Source organism: Miscanthus floridulus, chromosome 3 (assembly GCF_019320115.1).
Source record: "Miscanthus floridulus cultivar M001 chromosome 3, ASM1932011v1, whole genome shotgun sequence".
Lineage (NCBI taxonomy): Eukaryota > Viridiplantae > Streptophyta > Magnoliopsida > Poales > Poaceae > Miscanthus > Miscanthus floridulus.
Window position 1 is genome coordinate 95,399,782 of NC_089582.1, and position 15,680 is coordinate 95,415,461.

The 15,680-nt window shown below is 42.4% G+C and overlaps 1 long non-coding RNA gene across 1 annotated transcript; it reads right to left on the reverse strand.

Moving 5' to 3' along the window:
* Positions 1-1,952: 1,952 nt before the first annotated feature.
* Positions 1,953-4,361, reverse strand: LOC136546185 (uncharacterized). The gene is made up of 4 exons (XR_010781295.1): positions 3,752-4,361; positions 3,334-3,610; positions 2,768-2,929; positions 1,953-2,284 (listed from the first exon to the last, which is right to left on the reverse strand). It is a non-coding gene; the product is annotated as an uncharacterized lncRNA (long non-coding RNA).
* Positions 4,362-15,680: the final 11,319 nt, after the last annotated feature.

A 15,680-nucleotide genomic window follows, 5' to 3' on the forward strand; every position in this document is an offset into this window, starting at 1 on the left:
GCGCATGCTAGACGGCGACGGGGCGGGCATGGATTCCATGCCAGCGACAGAGTCCGGGTCGGAGAAGAGCCTGAGGTAGATGATGGCGCTGACAGGTGGGGCCAAGCTATCAGCGTAAGAGGGAGCGAAAGAGAAGCATGCACGACAGCTTCTGCTGTTGCGGCTGCGGGCTGGGCCACGACTTGGGCCGCTCGGGCTGGAAGCCAGAGAGGGGGGAGCGCATGGGCCGGCTCGGGAAGCGGGGACCGGTGGGCTGGGCCGCGGAAAAAGTAAAAGGCCGGCGGGCCAAAAACCGAGAAAGAGGAAAGAAAAAGAAATTCCTTTTTATTTTTTTAAACACATTTTCACACCAAATTTAATTCAAATTTAAATTCTTTTGAAATTTTGATCAAACCCAAGCATCACAAAATAAATATGCATCGGCATGAAGGCACAAACATGTTGCTACCTTATGATAAATTTTAAATTCATGAAATTTTTTATTTTCCTATGTTTTCATGAGTTCATAAATTCCAAATCAAATTATTTTAACTCTATTTCCAAAAATTCAAATTTTAGGGTGTTACAGTCGAGGTTGGAAAACAAACCGAGGGGGGGATGGGATGTCAATTCATAAATAGTGAACATAGAACACCATTTGAGTAACTCGTTTGGAATCGCAGAAAGCCACAACATCATATATAACAACACTCATGTCAAAAACCGTCCTTGATGATTTTGCATCGAGAAATACCCGAAGAAGCATCTTTTTATAAGAAACAATAGATATGATGTAGTTCTATTCTTCCTTAAGGTCATTATATTAGTTCTAGAAGTACAAATATACTACTGTTTTAATCTACATGGTTGCTCGATAATTATTAGACATGTTAAATTTAAAACATATCATTGAATTTGTTTTCGCTTTGCAAATAAAATTAGCACCTATATATATTATAAGATTTTATATATGATCTGGAGAGGCCATCACGACAAGTTCGCCAGAGGGCCCTCAAAATCCTAGGACCGGCACTTAGTGGATGTAGGCTTGCCATCTCACAAGGGATGGATCCGAATTCTAAAAGATATCATATCTGTCTTCTTTTTAACATATTAGTATTTGATTATGATATGGATGAACTTTATTTTTTCTAAAAAAATGGATATATTCATATTCTTTTTCTATGACTTTTCTCTATCCAATCCCACATCCGTTTTAAAAAAATGTACAATTTCTGTCGTTATCTATATCTATGAATAACAAAGTACCCTGTAAGTCATCTACAACTTATATCTATGATTAACCAGTAATGTAAATGATATTCACAAAAGTAATATAAATAATATCTATTTTAATATAGCAAACGATAGGTATCATTTAAACTATTTAAAACATATCTCTATGGCTAATATCATTATATTAATTTATTATTATTAAAAATATATGGAAACAATTATTTAATTTCAATATGGCTAATCATATTAATTTTAACTACTTTTGTTATTTATATATTGATGAAATTATTATATATATTTGAAATTACATATTGATAAATATTTATTTATTGTTTTATTGATTTTTGATATATTTAATTATTGAAATATTTATTATATCTGGTATTTTATGAGTTGTTGTTATCTACAGGTGTTATACAATCATATTCTCTACTAGCCGGAACCCCGCGTGGTGCTGCGGGCAGAGCATAGCAAGCTGAAAAAAGTCAAGTTGTATGGCGCAGTGGCAAATGGGGACACTTATGAACTGGCTGACAACAATTTGACTGAAATAACAGCAGTGATGTGCAATCGATATTTATAGGAGCACGATTGGTCACTCCAAAGTGAAATAGAACCTATAAGTTGGCAACAGACAGATTATTTCTGAAACTTGCGACCATTGGAAGCAGGGTGTCGTCAAAGGACATATAGAGTAGGCTACCTATTAAATATAGTAGCATGAATCACAAAAAAAATTTAGGTACCTCTCATCAGTAATTTTATTCAGCAGAAGGTAGCATGGGTCATTAAGTTTTATATTTACACAGTTAGGAGAGATCTAACAATATGGATTGGACAGAGGACATGAACCTATGAAACTATTGAATTTAAGGAATAGCATGATATTAACCTTAAGCTTTGTCTATATCATCCAGTTGATGTTCCTGAAGCGAAGTAAGGTCATGGAGAGACCTATGGGTAGCAATGGAGCAATGCTTCTGATTTACGAATCGTCCAGCATATAAGGCTTATGATTTTTATAGGCTTCTCCAGTTGGCACAACATTTACATATCGGCTTCAACAAATCTGATAAAAAGGGCAGTGTGACTGCATTAGCAACCATGCAATGGTTAGAAAGCATATAAGAATGAACATAGGCAGTATGTAACAATTAGTGATATAGATTAGCATATTGCAAACTCGAAAGGCCTCATGACATGTAGGACATAGATGTAGGGAGCAGAATAACGTGACTAATATAGTCCTGAAGAGCAGCGGACTGAGCAGGTAGAACGGTGATTGTAGATAATGAAGGCAACATGGATCAAGAGGCTGTATTTTTGGAGAACCACTAAGATTTGAAGCGTAAACATCGGTATCATTCCATTTGGTAATAAAAGTATTTATGAAAGTGTCGTTGTGGCTTTAGGAATACAATTATGCATTTGGTATCTATAATTATACAGGTATATGCAAGGAATTACAGCAGCAGGTAGAACTAAGATTAGAAGGGAATTATATGTCTTCGTACGCTCTATTCCAGGGAAAAAGGAACACAATGTGTCTAACCTGTTGGCATCAAGGATTTGGATTTAAGCTGAACATGATGGAGGGCAGGCCTATCAGCATAATATGAGAACTGTAGATACCAAGTATCTGTCTTTTAGTTGCTGCTATTTGAATGTCCACTCTCAGAACAATGTCACGACCTTTACCCATGTAGTCACGAATCTAGATGAAAAAAGTAACATGTATGAGAACCTTATGCAGGGTGACGACATCTTCAGTTTTGGCCAAAAAAAAAAAGACTTCTTCAGACCTGTCTATAATTTTAGAACCAAAATATGTAGGTGGACTGCGTTCAGGCCATTGTGACTTTGAACACAAAATACACAATTATCATTTCATTTTTAGGAGAACTAAAAAATTAGTATCAATACATGTTAGCAGATTCTTTCAATCAAGTCAATGTAAAGGGGAATTGAGTAAACAACACATAGCACTACAGAATGCTAGAGACATTGAAACTTGAAAGTCAGTAAGCAACATTTTTCCACAAATCCATAGAATTAAAGCAATACTCTATAAGTTGTTGGAAAGCTGTGTACTTATCCTACTGGAACCGAACAATGTACCTTCTCTATTGGAAGAAAGGTTTCCTCATGCTTCCTGTCAGCTGTAGCAGGAGGAGAAGGGTTCCTCAGCATTGGTTGAACCGACGTTGCAAAGAAATGTCAGTGAACAGTGTGCACAAAGAAACTCAAAGGAGCAAAAGGGAAATATCCATTTATTTTCTGCAGTGAAAGCATGAGAATTCACCGTTCTCAGTCCTGGAAGCTGCAAACAGTATACGTCTGGTGCGCCTAAAATCGGCGGGTTGCTCGGATTGAAGGGGAATGGAACTCTCGCCAGCTGCAGGCACGAACACGAAAGAATTTTAAAAATGCGTAGGCGTAGGGGTAAATCTAATCACCTGAGTTTTAATGGAAAGGCAACATATGTAAGTATAATAAAACAATAACAATGGAATTGGGAGGACGAATGAAAAGATACGTTTATCTTCTTCACTGAAGCATGAGAATTGACCGATGTTCCTTTGGCAGCAAAAAGAGGCGGAGGTGAAGCTCCGGTGGGCTGCGCGGCAACGGAATCCGAGGAACGGGAGATCGAGCGGAGGAGGGATACACCAGTGGTCTACATCTGCCTTCTCCGGCGAGGTCAGCAGTAGCGTTGAGGGGAGCTACATCTGGCTTCTCCGGCGATGACAGCAGCAGCGTGCAGGCGAGCGCAGCCGCGGTACGGCGCGCGTGGACGCGAGGACGCTGCGTGGGGGCGGGGACGGCGGAGGGGGCCGTGGCAGCGCCGCTGTCCACGGCGCGGAGCGGGGGACGGCGGGTGGACGCGACGACGCGGCGTGGAGCCGGGGACGGCGGATGGACGCGAGGACGCGGCGTGGAGCCGGGGACGGCGGAGGGGGCCGGGGAGGCGCCGCTCCCGACGGTGCGGAGTGGGGGACGGCGGCTGCGAGGACGCGGCGAGGAGGACAGGCTGGGGCGGCGGCGGAGGAGGGGATGCTGCGGCGCGGAGCGTGGGGTGACCGCAGCGAGGACGCAGGGAGGAGGAAAGGCTGGGTCGCTTTTTTTTCTCTTTTTCTTTTGTTTGCCGTGGCTGCGAGGCTGTGGCGAGAACGAATAATGTGGAAGGTTCCAGTTGAGAACGACAGGGAGAAGGATCGGACGGATTGTATGGTTGGACGGACAGATCGGACGGACGAAACAGGGAGGTGACGTGGCCAAAGGAGATGCTGAATTTGGTATAAAGCATCAAGGAAGTAGGGTAGATATGCATAATGATTCTGTTCAAATAAACTAGCGACAAGTAAATAGACATATACTCGTCCTGTTCGTTTAGCTTATAAGCCGTACTTTTTCAGCCAACGAACGATATTTTTCTCTCATAATAAATCAGTCAACAGTACTTTCAGTTATGGCTTATCTGTCAAGCGAACAGGGCAACTATCGTCAAAATCTAGTAGATATCCAAATACATATCGAAAATCGAGACTTCTGTTTTGCATTCATATTCGATAATATTGGTATCTATATTCGGATTCAAAATAAAATTTGATAAATAGTACTATGTGTGTTCGATTCTGTGCGGATCTAATCTGAATCCTATCACTGCTTCTCGCCGCCGAAGACGATGCCGTTCTGTTTCCACATCTGTCAATAAGACAGGAGCAGCATAGTAAACAGATACTACAATTCCAGCAGGAAAATAAAGGCTCTTCGGCTGGCTAGAAAAATAACTAATATCGATACTAATTTATTATGAGAGAAAAATACTATTATTTCACTGAAACGGGATAGGTGATAAGCTGAAACGAAGAAGGCCAAGATTCCAGTTAAAGATAGACGCTGGACAGACGAATGGTTGCGTTGGCAGATCGAATTGGGCAATTGGGAGAAGGTGACACCTGCCCACCTACGTGTTGCCATGGGACGTCCGTTGCCATGCTGTTTGGTTTAGATGAAACTTGGAACTAATTGAAATGAAACTTGGAACTAATTGAAAGAAAGACACGAGGGAATGCTGCCATGCTGGAAAGCTAAAGCATAAAGTTATATATACTAGCTGTCTTTGTCGAGAAGTACAAAGTCGAATGCTACAATTCTGTTCATGTTCATGCCTACTCTACGCTCCCTAAATAAATTAATTCATAAAATTATCTCAAGTAATATTTTGTTTGACCTAATTTACACAAGGATGTATAAATATTTATGATATAAATAAACACACTACAAAAATATAGTTTATGATATCAGAATTACTCCTGCTTAGTCACCTACTCAGTCACCTCTGCGTTGCTTATCCATCAGGCGACGCGCCTGTGCTACATGCTCCATCGGTGCCTTCTCTCTCTCATCTCCGACAACCTCCTCCCCGACGGCCGCGCCCCCGCCCCAACTCCGACAAGCTCCCTTCCCAGCGGCCTTCTTCCCCAAATTCGGCGTGCTTAGAACGACATCTTCGACAGCAACACCGATGGTCAAGACACGGTGTATGATGCCAACGGGAACCTAGGTCGAGCAGCTTTCCGACAAGAGAGATTACGACAACGTCTTCGCTGCAACACGACAGGTATGGGTGGTGTCCACCACCACCACCATCAAGCTAATAATCACCGTGTGCCCGATGATCCTTATGCTAAAATTAAGTTCATAATACCATCTTTTTTGGGTCATTATGATGCTGAGGGATATATTGACTGGGAGATGACGGTAGAACAAAAGTTTAGTGCCCACCTTGTACCTGAGCAGCATAGAGTTAGACAAGCTACTAGTGAGTTTAAGGATTTTGCCATTATTTGGTGGAATGGACTAGCTACACAGAATGCTTTACCTGGTATGTGGGAAGAACTTAAGGTAGCTATGCATGATCGTTTTGTTCCTCCTTCTTATCATAGAGACTTGCGTAAGAAATTGATGCGTTTAGAACAAGGAGATAAATCTGTACATGATTACTATGGTGAGCTCCAAAAGGGATTAATGTGCTGTAGTGTTGTGGAGGGAAACGAAGATGCCATTTGTCGTTTTTATTCGGGTTTGAGGCGTGAGATTCAGGACATTATTGATTATAAAAAATTTAACACTGTCAACCAATTGTTTCAGTTTGCTATGCTTACAGAAAAGGAATTGCAGGGGCGTGAACAGCAGGGCAAGAGCAAGGTTAGCACCAGCACATACACGCCACACTCAGCACCATCTTCGGGGCTGACCAAGCCAACCACTTTTCGGGCACCTCCACCAGCGAGCAAGCGACCAGCAATCTCTGGAGTTTCCGCTACACCTAAGGCACCTCCCGTAAGACCTTCAGATTCAGGTAAAAATTCTTTGCAGGTGTCTACCAAGAGTTGGATTCTGTGCGGATCTAATCTGAATCCTATCACTGCTTCTCGCCGCCGAAGACAATGCCGTTCTGTTTCCACATTTGTCAATAGGACAGGAGCAGCATAGTAAACAAATACTACAGTTGCAGCAGGAAAAATAAAGGCTTTATTCAGCTGGCTAAAAAAATAACTGATACTGATGCTGATTTATTATGAGAGAAAAATGTTATTATTTTATTGAAAGATCGAGGCCCAAATTCGAGATAAAGATAGACGCTGGACAGACGAATGCTTGCGTTGGCAGATCGAATTGGGCAATTGGCAGAAGGTGACACCTGCCCACCTACGTGTTGCCATGGGACGTCCGTTGCCATGATGTTTGGTTTAGATGAAACTTGGAACTTGAAAGAAAGACACGAGGGAATGCTGCCATGCTGGAAAGCTAAAGCATAAAGGTATATATACTAGTTGTCTTTGTCGAGAAGTACAAAGTCGAATGCTACAATTCTGTACATGTTCATGCCTACTCTACGCTTCCTAAATAAATTAATTCGTAAAATTATCTCAAGTAATTTTTTGTTTGATCTAATTTATACAAGGATGTATAAATACTTATGATATAAATAAACACACTACAAAAATATAGTTTATGATATCAAAATTACTCCTGCTTAGTCACCTATTCAGTCACCTGCTGCGTTGCTTATCCGTCAGGCGACGCGCCTGCGCCTGTGCCACACGCTCCACCGGTGCCTTCTCTCTCTCATCTCCGACAACCTCCTCCCCGACGGCCACGCCCCGCCCCAACTCCGACAAGCTCCCTTCCCAGCGGCCTTCTTCCCCAAATCCGGCGTGCTTAGAACAAGGGGCTAGGGGGGAGGTAGGCCGATCAGGCGGTCGGACCAGGTCGGGGCGGGGGAGCTCAATGGCCGAAGCTCGCCATCCCCACTGAAGGAGGGCGGAAGAAGGTGGCCGCCGCAGACGCGCTAGAGTTGCGCTACTACGGGGTCGAGAAGCAGGCTGGTTCAGTAAGAAGAAAAGGCATGTGCCATTGGATGAGCATCGGACGACTATCATCGTCGCCTGATGGATAAGCAGGCGGTCAGGCACCTATTATGGAGATAGACCCTTGTGATATACTCTATGTCCCTAGTCGTTTTGGCTTTTCTAAATATGTAACGTTTTCTATTGAATCTAAATATACGATATATTTAGACACATAATAAAAGTTACGTGTCTGAAAAAAACCAAAGTGACATATAAATTGAAACTGAGAAAGTAGTATTATCTGATGTTACTAATTCCATGCCTTAAATCTTGGTGTTTTTTCTATAATAAATTTAGTTAAATTTGTAAGACGGGGATGGCTTGATTCGTATTCAAAATGCTCCCTGTTCGGCCGTGTGCGTGCCGAAGGTGTAGGTGGTGATGAACTCGTCGGCGCCGGCCTGCAGCTTGAACTTGGCGGCGGGGACGACGAAGTGCGTGTTCCCGCGCATGGAGCAGTCGGAGCAGTTGCAGATCCACGCGACGACGCTCGCGGGGGCCTCCACGCGCCAGCGCACGCGGCGGCAGTGGCACCCGCCCGTGTGCACCACGTCGTCGGGGACGACGGAGCCGCTGCTCATCTTGTGATTGCGAGGTGCGGAACAGAGGGCGTAGAATCCTATTGGGAGCTTCAGTTCTTGCCGTCAGCCGTCTTGACGAAGTTCGCGATGCACCCGGGTGGGCTCCAGTTTCTACTCTCCGCGAGAAAATTTGGCGCCGCTGGCGCTCGGAAGAAGCGTGGAAGCTCACTTGGGTAGGTGAGTGCACCGCTGCACCGGTGAGGTGGGGATGGCCACCGTTTAAGACGTGTCACGTGTCACCGAACCGGCTGGGCAAGACTCTGACTACGGCAAGGAAGAGCGGTGGCTGGGCAGGTTTCCACACCTCATTTCACACGGTATCGGATGTTGAATATCCGAATTCAGATTCGGATAGATTTAAACTTCACTAAATGAATTCGGTCTCAAATATGATCGGAAAATATCCATATCATTTTCACCTCTACTCATAGCCACCGCCGCACACCTTTCTGACTCATCTTCTCCACCGACCCTCCATCGCCTCTTGTTAGATCCAGGAGAGGCAACTGAGCCCCATCGCCTTGCCATCGTGAGACCACTTTTCCTTGGTTAATTTTTTGCCATCTTGTTCCATTGGTTCTTAGGCAGAATTAGAAAAGGGATTGCATGAGCACTTTTGTAATGAAACCAATGAGATGAAGTTGTCACGATGGACATCGGTTAGACTAGGGCGTGGCCAATCCGTTCTTGATTTTGTTAATGGATTAAGAGATATAAGAAAACTGGCGTTTCAATTTGACAATTTTGGAAAGAGATTTGATTGATTTGGCGCTAAGAGGAGTTTTTTTTGGGTATTCTAAGAAACTAAAAATTTATTACAAAAGTCAATCAAACTGCCAAAAGCTAGAAACCCGAAACCAGAAACTAGATTTTAAGCCAAAAGTCTGAAAGCTACCGTTCAAAAGTCTTCGATTCACTGCTGATATCGATAAAGGAGCAACAACCAAATAGAACAGATCATGTCAACTACACAATCACTACCGGAAACGGTAGAATTGCCGAGTGCCTTAGGATTTACCGAGTGCATTTCATCGGACACTCGACAAAGATATAATTTAATTTATCGAGTGTATTTAATAAAACACTCGGCAAACATATAGCACTCGGCAAAAGATAGCTTTGCCGAGTGCCTAATTTAAAACACTCGGCAAAATACAAGAAAACTCTCGGCAAACACAGACACTCAGCAAAATGGGGTCACATGCGCTAGGCGTGTGGCGACCATCTGACGGCCGTTGGGGGTGCCGCCCTGCCGTTAGAACTTTGCCGAGTGTCCGTTAGAGACACTCGGTAAAGACAATGTATGCCGTGTGTTTTTCCTTGACACTCGGCAAACTAATATTTTTGCCGAGTGTTTTTTGTTTACACTCGGCAAAGTAATGTTTTTGCCGAGTGTTTTTTAATGACACTCGGCAAAATAATAAATTTTTTTTTCTATTCTGCCCTCCAAACTTTTCTACTCTCACTACCGGAAACCGGCGATTTGCCGAGTGCCGGAGGCTTTGCCGAGTGTATTTTATCGGGCACTCGGCAAAGACCGTGTTTGCCGAGTGTCAGAAAAATACACTCGGCAAACAAAAACACACGGCAAAATACGTCTTTGCCGAGTGTTTTTTTCTGGCACTCGGCAAAGAGGCTTTTTGCCGTGTGCATTTTTTTGGCCCTCGGCAAATCAGTTTTTCGAAGCAATTTTTGAGGCCCTAAATGAATTCAAATGAAAAACTTTTCAACTACAAAGTTGTATAACTTCTCAAGATCTACAAAGTTTATTTTGGTCATTTCTTCATTTGACAAAGCGACAATAACGTTGTTCATAAAATCTACATCACTCATCTCTCATATTAGTTTCATGAAAGTAGAAGACAGATATATAAGATTTGTGAACAATGTTACTACCACTATGTCGGATGAACAAATGACCAAAATAAACTTTGTAGATCTTGATAAGTTATGAAATTTTGTAGTTGGCAACATTTTGATTTGAAATCATCTTGTCATGCAAAAACGACGTTTGAATTTGAAAATTTTAAAATTTGAATTTTTCAAAAGACCTCGGATGGAAAAACTTCCTAAATGAAAATTGTAGATCTGCAAAAGTTATGAAACTATGTAGTTGACAACTTTTTGATTTGAAATCATCTTATCATGCAAAACTACGTTTGAATCTCTCAAATTTAAAATTCAAATTTTTCAAACGACCTTGGATGGAAAAACTTACTAAATGAAAATTGTAGATCTCAAAAAGTTATGAAACTTTGTAGTTGACCACTTTTTGATTTGAATTCATTTAGGGCCTCAAAAAAGCAATTTACTCTCAGTTTGCCGAGTGCCTTTTTTCTGGCACTCGGCAAAGCCGTATTTCACCGAGTGCCTATGTTTTGGCACTCGGCAAAGAGGCATTTTGCCGTGTGCATTTTTTGGCCCTCGGCAAATCAGTTTTTTGAAGCAATTTTTGAGGACCTAAATGAATTCAAATGAAAAACTTTTCAACTACAAAGTTGTATAACTTGTCAAGATCTACAAAGTTTATTTTGGTCATTTCTTCATTTGACAAAGCGACAATAACGTTGTTCATAAAATATACATCTCTCATATCTCTTATATTAGTTTCATGAAAGTAGAAGAGAGATATATATGATTTGTGAACAATGTTACTACCACTATGTCGGATGAACAAATGACCAAAATAAACTTTGTAGATCTTGAGAAGTTATGAAATTTTGTAGTTGGCAACATTTTGATTTGAAATCATTTTGTCATGAAAAACGACGTTTGAATTTGAAACTTTTAAAATTTGAATTTTTCAAAAGACCTCGGATGGAAAAACTTCCTAAATAAAAATTGTAGATCTCCAAAAGTTATGAAACATTGTAGTTGGCAACTTTTTGATTTGAAAATATCTTGTCATGCAAAACTGCGTTTGAATTTCAAAATTTTAAAATTCAAATTTTATAAACGACCTCGGATGGAAAAACAACCAAAATAAACTCTGTAGATCTCGAAAAGTTATGAAACATTGTAGTTGGCAACTTTTTGATTTGAAAACATCTTGTCATGCAAAACTGCGTTTGAATTTCCAAATTTTAAAATTCAAATTTTGTAAATGACCTCGAATGGAAAAACTTCCTAAACTAAAAGTGTAGATCTCGAAAAGTTATGAAACTTTGTAGTTCACAACTTTTTTATTTGAATTCGTTTAGGGCCTCAAACAAACAATTTACACTCGGTTTAGTATAATATATTGGGAACTAAAACGGAATCTAGACACAAGTGATAGTGTAGTGTAGTGGTAAAGGAGGTTTGTGCGTAGCAGGAGGTCTCGGGTTCGAATCCCGTCGGCCGCATAGCTGTGAAATTTACGCGAAAAAAGCCGAAGATGGATGGGCGCTGACCGGTGGGGGCCTCCATCAATTAAAAAAAATTACATTTTTTTTGGGTAAAAATTCTCATTTTTTTCGGGTTTTTTTTCGGTTCCAACTTTGCCGAGTGTCCGCCCTTTGCCGAGTGTCCGGCACTCGGCAAAGCCTTTACCGAGTGCCCGACAAAAAACACTCGGCAAAGACGTCTTTGCCGAGTCATTTTTTACCGAGTGTAATTCGCCGAGTGTTACACTCGGCGAACAATTCGCCGAGTGTTTTATGCCTTTTGCCGAGTGTTTGGGACACTCGGCAAACTCAAGGAGTCCGGTAGTGTCTCCACATACAACATGTGGTACTACATGTTAAAATTTGGTATATTTCTCCATCTGTTTGCTATATTTAAGTAATTTATTGTATTTAGATACATTTTTCATTGCAAGTGATACAAATAATGGAATAAATTGAGTGGAGAAATCATATTCATGTTATTGAGTCAATTTTGGGGCCTTACTCGGGAAATGAAAAGAATTTTCAAACATTTTCTTCAGGAAACACGACCATGAAGGTGTGGCCAAATGATTTTTAAATTCTAAAAAAAGCAAATGAAGTCTAAAAATGACGAGATTTGTCAAGATCTACTGATATCATGCGTGGAGACTGTGGAAAAAAATTAAGAAGGTTTCGCACAATTTATCACGTACGACATTTACAAACCGAAGCATCTCCGAAGAAGAATCGTAGCGTTGAGAAGGATCCGATAAGATTTGAAGTCAAAGTGATGGTTGAATTGGGGTTTGACTTCAAAACTTTTTGTATAGGCAATAGACAACATAGATTGGTTCACGTCAAATTTTGGTAATTTTTCGGATCCGTTTGATAATTTTAATTTATTAACTGCAATTATAGTATTTTTATTGATATATATTAAATTTGCGCTATAACTGCATGAAATAATGGATTAATATTCATAGAAAAATCAAATATGCATTATTGAGTGAATTTAACAGGGTATTTTTAAATTACATCGTAACAAATTTAGTAAAACACGTTATGAAGAAGGAGGATGGGTGGGCATGAAATATCAAATTATTTTGCCGAGTGTATTGTACCTGACACTCGGCGAAAATAGGATTTGCCGAGTGTCATATAGGAGATACTCGGCAAATTCGTCGACCCGACCCCACTGCATAGTATCGGGCCGTAATGAAAATTTTAAAAAAACAATGCCGAGTGCCCTAGATCCTAGCACTCGGCATACTCCTTCATACCCCAACGGTTAGCACCCCCGGCCCTCACCCCCGCGCACACAACACGCCGCACCGCACACAACCGCACGCTGCCAACCCCCGCCCCACCGCGCCCCGCCGCCTCCCCGCCCCACCGCGCCCCGCCACCGGCGCGGCATCACTACCCCGCCCTGGTGCTTCCTGCCCCCAGCGCCGCCCGCCCTCGGCGCCCCTCCCCGCCCACGGCGCCGCCCGCCCACAGCGCCGCCCGCCCTCGGTGCCCCGCCCCGCCACCGGCACCGCCCGCCCCCGGCGCGTCCCGCCCCCGGCGCCCCGCGTGCGAAGCTCTCTCTCGTGGCGATGACTGGATGACCGCCGCCGCCGCCCTTTGCTAGGTCTTCTTCGGGCCCTTCGCCGGCGACGAGTACGCCCACCCCTTCTCTTCCCTTCCTGCTACGCGAAACTGAGCATCCAAACCCTAGCTTAACTTATTTGTATTCGAATCTGATATAATTACAGGAGTATACATGTGTTATGCCTACTAATTCGATTATGTTTCAAAAAATTATCTGGTGTAGTGTATGTATACACCCATGTCCTTTACTGGGCCGCGCCTGCTGTGTTTGTGTTCAAACCTTAACCAAGGCCACAAGGGGGCAAGTGTATTGATTTACCTCGCTGGCTTGACTGGGGGATAATGATTGGGAAATAGCTTACTTTGTTGAGTGAGAAGCTCATTTGAAGATCTACCTTTTGCTGTAAATAAATCATAAGGTGTAATGTATCTTGCCTGTTACCGGTCTGCCAGCCTATTTCTGTTCATCTTTGAAGTAATAGCTTGTTTTCTCCTATCCGATTTGTCTGTACAAGTCTGCTGCGCCATACTCCGTCGTTGGTGCCTGAAGCCTCGTCGACTCCAAGGTGTGTGCCCACACTCCGCCGATGGTTCCGTCAGCCTCAAACACCACTGGCCTGAACCCCTTGTCGCGGGCATGCTTGCAGGCTTCTAGGCCGCTCACGCCTGCACCGACAATTCCCACCCGCTTGCTATCCATCCCTTGCGGTTTGCTCTGCTTTTGGGAGGGAGGGAGGAAGAAGTGATGCGGAGGCTGGTGGTTTTTATACAGCTTTTCCGTTTGATTCTCTGGATAAGTTAGATTTTTTTTAGAAGTTAGATATTTTCAGATGGGGCCAATGGCCAAACAACCACAACTTGCTGTTTTCTTTGGTTGCATCCTGGATTATTCCTGTCAGTGCTGTTGTTTTTGCTGTGTTATTTTTTCGTATTCAGTAGGAACCCAAGCATGCATCTGATGAGTAGGTCTCTTTCCGAGTTAAAATATCTATATCTAGATAGACGCCATCTGATCTGTACTTTTTTTAGAGAAGGTACATTTAGATATAGGTGACATTGTCAGCATTGGTCATGTTGGTGAACATCAACTAGCTTGATATCTGACATGATCATTTGGATCCATTACCATTTTGTATTTGTAATAACACCCTATTTTAGTTGAAAGAAACGTTTCTGTTTTGGTTCATACCATCGCATCAATTTTGATACTGACCCAGGCTGATTTACTCATCAATTGTGTACTACTGTAATTGAAATCCAATTAAAAACAAAAATCCACATCCAATCTAAAGTCAATACAAGATGGTTGTATGTTTTTTATGAACAAAACTTATCGTTGAAGCTATCACTTAGTTTGTTTCAGAACTGTGCTAGCATCTTGCAATCAACAGCTCTTGCTTATGGCTGACTGCCTCATAGATATGATTCCAACACTACTTTACCTGCCTAATTAGCTATTAGGGGGTTAGGTGCAGCTCTGTGCATTTTAGAATACTGCTTTAGTGAGCACCTAGCAGGGTTCTAGGTCATATCTTGGCTGTACGAGCAAGAGGTGGTGTATATATTATTCTGAATTTTTTGAACATGTCATTTTCTGTTCATATATAGTGGGTGTGCTTGCTGGTGTTTTTGCTGGACTGTTTGTCTTCACTGCCTCCTTTCTATGTGTCCTTACTGTTGGTCCCCGATGTCTGGATCTCCTCACCACCATGTCCATGGCCATAGAAATTGTAAGCTGCAGGCCCCTCCTCTAATCCTTTTGACAGTAAAGCTGTGGCAGCGTTGTACCTCTCATGATCTCCGACTAATCCCCCACTGTTCAATAATTTTGTGGTTGCAGACATAATTACCAGTGATTTTGTATAAAAAAAAGAGATCGAATTGCATGAATTCGTCAAAGACTCCAATGCATCAAGGGTTTTTTCTAAACACTTCTTGCTTGAATCTTACAACCACATATCAACTTGTAGGTTTTTGCCGCCGCTCCCTGCCCCGCCCTGCCGCCTGGTTCCGCCTTGCCCTTGACTCGTCACTTTGCAGGACAGCAAGGTGAGGCATAAAAGATCCTTCTTTCCGTATCATGTTCATATATCACGTAACCTAGCTAGACGTCTCCCGTTTGAAAGAGATACGGTTGGAAATATGCAGATTTTTGCATATTTATAACCGTATCTGTTTCGAAGTGTCCACGTTTTTTGGACAGCCCGAGGATGTGTAGATGCGGTTAGTTTTCATGCTCTACTCCGATGCGTGATAGAGTTTCGGCAGCATCTCCCTATTGTTCTCCGGATACACAATCTCCCTTCCAGGACTTGTATTTTGAGAACAGCGGGGAGGTGCTGCCGAAATTCTGTCTCGGATAAGAGTAGAGATGGAAACTAACCCCATCTATACATCCTCGGGTGGGATTAGGACCTATCTTCACCTATTAGATAGTATAGGAACGTGTAGATGCAACGTGATTTTTTATATTACTCGCTGATATGCTAGAGGATGGATGACCGTGAGTGGATGTACACGGGCCG